General features: G+C 37.1%; 1 pseudogene; it reads right to left on the reverse strand.

Annotated features, from left to right (window-relative positions):
* Positions 1 to 364: 364 nt before the first annotated feature.
* LOC120139078 lies at positions 365 to 7,232 on the reverse strand (annotated as a pseudogene).
* Between the last annotated feature and the right edge of the window lie 1,271 nt (positions 7,233 to 8,503).

Consider the following 8,503-nt stretch of genomic DNA (forward strand, 5'->3'; position numbering starts at 1 on the left):
TCTTTAACAGAAGACAAACCAGATTACACATACAATTGTCCATTAGGCTTTATCAAGGATCAATCCTTTTTTTATTTATTTTTAATGAATCAAAATATATTAAAAACGAGGTAATTCTTGATATTATTGGCATTTGAATCCATCACCTTTCCATTCGAAAAGTAATCTGAGGCTCCAAAAGAAACAACTCCGAGACAAATAAATAGGTGTTTCAACCCATGGATATAGAACAAAACAGAACTTCGTAAATAAAGGCTTAAATTGTTAAAATCCTCTACACCAAATATAAAGAGAGAAGGCAAATATGCTCAATTTGCATAGCAAGTTCAGACTAAAGTATACGTGGTACGGAGGAAACAAATGATAATTATATGAATCATCCACCTCCATCTCTCAAACAACCATTACATAATTCGTTGGGGAAATGAGGGAAACAATAACACAAACAAAACAAATATTATAAAAGAATCAACAAAAATATCCCCTCAACTGTACAGGCCAATTCGGTGAATTATATATAATCTACACTCAACCCGGGGATTTGAAGCAGCCGGATGAAGATTTAATGTACAGCAACCCTGAACAAAAGAAGAGTGTACGTACTTCACCCTTCCCATACGTAGTACCTTACAAGCCTTTGATGCAAGCATCGCATGTCATTCCTTGATGAACCATCAAAGTGAAGCAGGCAGCAGCAGTTGAGAGAGAGCTTATACCAACTGGATAGTCATGTATTCATTCAAACCCAATGCCTACTTTGCCAAGCCACAAATTTCAGCTAAAAGGTCGACGATCTGAAACTCAGAAAAGCTCCTCCGAATTGAATTTGGTCCACGCTTCCTATTTACCATAGAGAAACAATTCAGTGTGAGAACGCAAACAAGATGGAAAGAAATGCACAAGTAATATGACATTAATATGCTAATACACAAAGATCACAATTTCCCATCTAAGAAAATGAGACAAATAAAAATAGAAATCAGTACAAATGAGGCTCTAACAGTAAAATAGCACATCAACCATACAGTTCTCCAGGCAAAATATTTTCAAGTACCTTGAGCAAGTCAAAAACCTTCTCTGCAACATTTCTGCTCAAGATTGGCACCTTTTTGCTGGACTTTATCAGGATGGATGCAAAGAGTCGCCTTTCTGTAAACCTTTTTAACTGCTGCAGCTGTTATTAAATCTGTCAAAGAAACAGGCTGCCAGCCACATTCTGGCCAAAGAACCTAACCATCAAAGAACAGGTACAGGAGACAAATTAGTTAAAACGGTAACAATATCACATATTCACGAAATTTTTACTATGAGCATGCAAGCAAGCAAACCAAACTGACGAATAGAACCTACTATGAAATTTTCAAAAGAGTAAATATTCAAAATCACAGCGGTGCTCACATCACAACAAATTTAACAGTTGGAACACAATTAAACCTTCAGTTGAATGGTTAAAGTGGCAAAGAGGTGCATCCATAGCATGTACTAAAGACCTTAAAAAAAGTAAAATATCATACCGATGGTATTTAGGCAATAAAATGAGAACAGACAACTCAGCACAATATATAATAGAAATAAACACAGGGTCTATTCCAACTGTTGCAAGAGAGCACAAACAAGATGAACGGTAGTAATATCATACATATTGCAGTGTTGACAGCATAGCACGCAAATTTCCCTCTTTCCCAGCAGCCCATCTCTTGATCTCAACATCCAGTGTTTCAGCAATCCTCTGAAACAACACAATGATAAATATTAGACGGACAGCTATTACTACAAAAACCTTGGTAGACATATGCATACACAAGTAGAAACCCACTGATTTGCACATAACATATATTCTAAGGCAGCATAATTCTTTCCAGAGAATACTATTTCTTTCAACACATCATGTGCATTTATACATTCAATTACTTAAGCCAACTACTTTTTCTGAAAAAAATATCACTTGAGCCAACTAAATCCAAATTATCATATCATTTGGGTGCTGCACAGGTCAGCATAATTTTATGTTCAGATATGATTATAAATCCCTAGTTCAAACTCATCTCACTAACAATACTGGAGTTACAAAATTGGCACAAAGCATTGACCAGATTTTAAGCCATCAATAATAACATGGTTAGAAGTCTTAACAAATTATATCATAGAATTATATACAAATTTATATCCTTTTTTCTCATGCAAGTTTTATCCATAAATCAAAACCACCCATTTCCTTTATACGTTAGCATTAGTATAAAAATTGAGTAAACCATCCCAGAGTCTATTTCACAAGTTAACTTATACAGTATGTGTACAATAAGGAGGCTACGGTTTAAAGCAAGAGTCCTTATTGTAAGAAGAAGAAGATAAAGAATAGAATAAACAATACTTTAAAAAAAGAAGGAAAAAATACTGCAACCACTTACATGTCTCTCAGCTTGTTCCCTTTGCACTTGAAGGTCACGCTGATTTTTCTCAGCCAATGCTTTTGCCTGGATACGCAAACTCAATGGTAAACCAAGGCTAGCAAGCAGTACAGAATTAGACAAGAAGAAAAAGATTAATGAAATTATGCAACATGGAGCACATACCGCACGCTCCTGAGTTCTTTGGTGGCGTTCCAACCTGGCTCTTCTCCTTTCTTCAGTTTCCCCATCAACCTCTTCGAATTCTCCAGACGAAGATGCAGCAGCTTTAGTATCAAAGTAGCTTAGTCAATTACACCTATGGAGAAGAACAAACATGATACTAAAAATTACAAAAATCAATGTATCTTGTATATTGCAAGAACCTCCAAAAATAGAACTGAGATCATCAACAATGTTTGCAGTTGAGGACGCTTTCTTGACGCTAGATGCTACTTCAGGTCCTCTCTTGTTTTGTCCATCAAACATGGGATCCTACATGAGCAACAACTCCAGTTAGAAACCAGACAATCCGACACTACAGCATGACTCAGAGGATTAATACAGCATTGCAGCCTATGATTCTCACTGAATTGTTAGCTCTTGGCCTTGGTGCACTGCTGGGTCGAGAACCCATAAAGAAGGATTCAAGATCGTCATCATTCTTTTGCTGGCTTGCCCTCGCAGAAGCAGCTGCTCTTTCTCGAGCATCAGCAGCAGCTCTATGCCTTGCTTCAGCTTCAGCTTTTGCTGCTTGATTCCTTTCCCGTGCTTCCCTCTCTCTTGCTTCTGCAACTGCTCTTTCTCTAGCCTCAGATGCTGCCCTTTCACGGGCTTCAGCTTGTGCTCTCTGCACTGCAGCTCTTTCTGCACGCTGCCGAGCTTCAGAGGCTGCCTTTTCAACAGCTGCCCTTTCAGCTCTAGCACGAGCTTCAACTGCTGCTCTTTCACGTGCCTCTCTAGTAGCCCGTTCAACAGCTTGTCTGGCCCTCTCCTTTTCTCTCTCCATCTGCCTAACTCCCTCCCTCTCTTTCTCAAGCCTTCTTTGTTCTTTCTCCTCCTCTTCCTTTTCCCTCTCCAGTTCACGTCTCCTTTTCTCTCTCTCTTCCTCCTCTATTTCCCTTTGTTGCCTCTCACGCTCCAGCCTCTCTTGCTTTTCTCTAACTTCTCTATCCAAAGCATCTTGCATAGCTCTCTCATCTTTATCCATTTGACAAGGTTCTTTATTTCTAGCATCCTTCAAATTCTCTCTCTCCCTCATTTCCTTAGCATGCCTAAATTTAGCCTCTGCTCTATCCATTGCGTCTTTCATGGCAGCAGCAGAAGCAGCAGCAACAGAACTGGTCTCAAAATCATCACCTGGAAAAACTTCAGCCTGTTCAAAGTTATTCTGGGCCATACCCTTTGCAAAATCTTCAAGTTCGTCAATTTGAGATGTAACATTGCTGCTTGCTGCAGTATAAGCTGACTGAGAGCTGTTCGAGTACTGAGTTGAATTTGAGAAAGAAGAAAATTCATTAACCTTCTTTTTTGCATTAGTGGAAAATGAACCTGGCATTTGTTTTGAAGCTCGTGGTGGCCTTGGAGGCGGTGGTCTTGAAGGTGGAGGAGCGCTGGTAGGTTGTGTAAAGAGGGGAATCTCGGAAACAGTGAGCCACACATCATCAAATGTGTCGAAGTTCTCAAATCTTGGAGTTGTATTTACCTGGAAACTAGTATCATTAGAACCAACATTCGAGTAACCAGGAGGGCTAGTAGCTCGACTACTAGAACTACGAAAATTAGTTGGAAAATTCCTCGTAGAAGGCATCCTATTCTTTGTATAGTGCTCAAACTCTTCATCATTTGGCCCTTTACTAGCTGAAGTTTGTGGTACACTTGAAGTTCTTAAAGGGCTCCTATCCTTCCCCCTCTTATTAACCTCAGATGACACAAAAGGTACAGATTTTCCAATACTATCAAGAGGATCTAAATCAATAAACACTCCCCCACTACCAGATGAACTCTCCACTCTTGTCTTCCCAGGTCCATTAAGTTCACTTATTACTTCTGTTGAGTCTGTAACCAACCCAGAGGACGAATCTGCAGGGTTTGATGTCGATCCTAAGACAACAAATGGGTCCTCCATCAAATTGGACCCAGTCTTAGTCGAATTTGATGGTGGATTCTGGGACTGACCAGCCACTGAAGTTGACCTGTCCAGAGAATGGAGTATGATATCAGCAGACATTTGCATGGTAAAGCTAGGCATGATAAGAAGAAGAGACTAATAAGGCAGCATTGGAAAAATACAGAATTGAAAAGAAAGATGCATGATATCAAGACTTGGACCCCTTTTAGTGACCCTTCTTTGCACTTAATTCAGCAGTTATTTGCACTAAGAGTTCCCAATTAAACAAAATCAAAATTGAATGACAATACATTTTTATATCTTTGGTTATTTGTATCTTCTAAGTCCGGCTTCAGAATAAATATCTACAAGTAAAAACAGAATAAATGACAACACTGATTTTTACTGAAGTTTATGGGAAAAGTTAAGGCCATCTTTCTAACTAAAATTTCCAAAACTAAAAGAAATTAATTATGAAGAAAGGATGAGAGAGAGAGAGAGAAGATATTATCTGAATCATAACTCATAAGAAAATCTCAAAATTTCTAGCAGTATATTTCATCCTAATTCATTTACAACTGCATTTTTTTGGCCAGATTTACAAAAACATTCAATAACCAAAAGAGTGTCACCTAACCAATGAATTTAATCTAGGAATTTTTCCGCTTTAAAATAGAAAATAGAAATAAACAGAGGATGACTTATTTTTCAACCAGCAAAAGAGATTTGCAGATCCAGTAGATGACCAGATAAGGATTAATAAAGCTACATCTGCATTTATGTGATGTATTTCATAAAAAATTCATATTCATGCAAGTATGAACCTGGAGCGACACACACACCACGAAAGTATGAATATAATTATTGTGGTATCAGTAAGCATCAAAATCGAGTCATCTGAAGAAGATATGGGTTGATGACTTTTATATGTTATTCATCAACTTTGAGACTCAATAGAGGTACAGAATAAGCATAAACCCTCACACCGGAATTGAAGGAAAGCATATGTTTCAGTTGGCAACTAGTACACAGCAAAAAAGGTACACCTTCAAGCAGAAAAAACACGGGCCTTAGGTAGCCCTCCTGATCCTAGATGTAGATTGCTATGGTGGTTGCTACTCCAAATGAGATGCTCCATCAAATATGCAGGCTGAACCAAAGTAAATATCTTCCCCAGGGAAGAAAAAATCCACATATTATTTGTTTCACATATAAATTTGCAATGTATCAACATTTTATAACTACACAACATTTAGATCAGATAATTCAGTGTGATCAACTCAGGCAAAGTGTTGCTTCCGTGGAACATAAAATTTAAGGAAAAAGCTAAGGCCATGCAGTTGAGAAGCCAGACAAATAACAGCCACTAATTGATGCATAAATCCAGAATCTCCTACTTGTCTAAGTGAAAATTGTCATCGGAAATCTAAAACTGAGTCACACAAATGTGGTTTTATATAAAAATTCCAACGTATAACATATGTTGGACAAACAATTAACTTGTCAACTCATCTAAGTCTATATTTGCATGAAAATTGCCTTCTTTAGTCAATAATAAAAAATATCGCAACTGAATCATAAGAAAGAGAACATGATTAACTATTTAACTTGCCAACATTTACAACAGACAAACAGAAAATAAGCACCCAGCTTAACCAATTCCATACATAGAATTGATATGTACATATGCTCATTTCATTAATATACCGCCCAGTATATATAATATGTGCCAAAACCTAAGCAGCCAAATCTCGGAACCTCAGACTAGATTGAACATTTAAGCACCTGTGAGTATATACCCTTTGATATGAAAAAAAAACAGCACAGATACATAAAGTGTGGTGTCCACAAAAGAATGCATAACAACAGCACAGCAAAAAATCAGTATAATGTTCATTGATTTCAAATGAAAGCCTTATAATACGGAAATACCTCGCTGATGTAGGAAAGCTACTCAGGCCAAAACCAGGAAGGAAATCATTAAATAAAGGTGCATCTTTCTCGGCTTTCACTTTCTCGCTATTAACCTTTGTCTCCGTCTCTTTCCTCCCTAGATCCCAAGCAGATCATCAAATGGTGAGCTGCTGGCCGACTTATGCTTGTGATGAGTTGGAGACCTTGGGTTCGAATATACATCATCGAACTTGGCGGCCGATGTCGTGGAAGAGCTCTTGATCCCCGGAAATCCATCTAAAAGATCGTCATCGTAAACAGGTTTGTCATATACCGGCGGCTTTGACTCCTTGAAAAAGGAGTCATAATCGAACGACGAGGTTTGCGCAGTTGTGGATCGAGATTTGGATGAGTACTTGGGAGGTCCACCGTAGACGTCATTGAAAGAGAGTCCGTCGCGATCATGATCGTCGAAAATGGGTTTTGATGACGATTTAGCGTTGACGGATGAAGATCGAGTGTAATCGGATCGGTACCCGTAATTAGGATCCGAAGAAGGGTTCCGAGGAGGAGCCATAGGGGTGATTTACCCTGGGGTTTGATCCCAAAATCTTTCGCAAATAAACCTGACAAATCATCCATTTCAAAATCGGATTCTCGGATCAGACCGGGTGCTTTCCAATTCCGCCGCTGATTCGCCGAACCAATTTCGCGGCCCTAAAAATTCCTTAGGAAGTTAAGATCTGAGGAGACAGAGGGGGTGAAAAAAGAGTAACAAGACACAAACAAGTGGAGGTTAAGGGCTCAATTCTCAAACTATTTTGAGCAAGAGAACTACAGAGAATAATAAAAAAAAATCGTCATTTGGTATATTGAACAAACAAGCGAAAGAAAGGAACCCAAAAAATCATTTTTAGGCTACTTTTAGATTTTTATTTTATTTTATTTTATTTTGGCTTTCAGTTTTAGGTGGTGTTTACCTGTAAAAGTGTCAATATTTCTAGAGGAACCCATAATATTTTCAATATTCGTGATCTTACCCTTTAACATTGCCAAATCTTAAACAGTCCTCAACTTTTGTAAAAGGATCTTGGACCTAAATATATTCACTTTTTTAGAAATAATAATAATTTGCTTTATGGCTTGTTTGGTTTTTTTTCCAAACAGGGTAAACTATTTTATTAATTAGCCCAATATTACATATAAAAGTTTATTTTGGAATATATTGTATTTGTCACAGTATTCAAGGAAATCGTCACGTCGAAGTGACAACTTTGTCTAAATAATATTTTTTATGATAAATTATATCAGATACCACTCAATTATAGTCTCTTTTCATTTTGACCACCATTTTTGAATTCTTGTCAATCACAGAAGTATTGATATGGCAATTAATAAAATTAGTATAATTACATTTGGTCACTGTTACTTATATATTATCTCAATTTGGTCATAAATTAAGTAAACTAAAATAAATTCAATCCTCGAATCAGATCATACCATGTGTCGTCATTCGATTGAAGGCTTTAATTTATTTTAATTTAATATATTCAGTTTCCACCAATCAGAGGGTGACATCATATTTTGATTTAAAGTAGACTACATATTATATATATCTTGTTTCCTAGTATAATATTAAATTATTAACTATTAAATATTTTTTTATCTTAACTTAAATATTTAAATTTTATTCTTATAATATTTTAAAATATATATTCAGTGAATAAGGAAAAATAATATATATATTTTTATAGTTAAGAATTTAAACATATATTATACTAGGAAGTTTAAATATGGCATTTCGAGTGTAGATCCCAAACTACCCAAAAAGCAAAGGAGAAGAGGTGAAGAACCGTCTGATCCATCTGCCATGGCTTGTGAGAGCGCTTCTTCTTTGATGGAGTGTGATGGCTCCCACCCGCTATATCCTACAAGGACATCGTGACAAAGGCCACTGCTTCTCAACCTGACTCAAAAGCTGTTGATTTAGAGGATGATGATATCGAACTTCTTGAAGATGACATCACTATTGGCTCTTCTAACGGTATTCCAACCATAGAGTTTTCTGATCGAGTTCAAACTCTTCCTGTTAAAAGCATGGATCTAACGCTCG

Source organism: Hibiscus syriacus, unplaced genomic scaffold, assembly GCF_006381635.1.
Source record: "Hibiscus syriacus cultivar Baekdansim isolate YM2019G1 unplaced genomic scaffold, ASM638163v2 tig00110721_pilon, whole genome shotgun sequence".
Lineage (NCBI taxonomy): Eukaryota > Viridiplantae > Streptophyta > Magnoliopsida > Malvales > Malvaceae > Hibiscus > Hibiscus syriacus.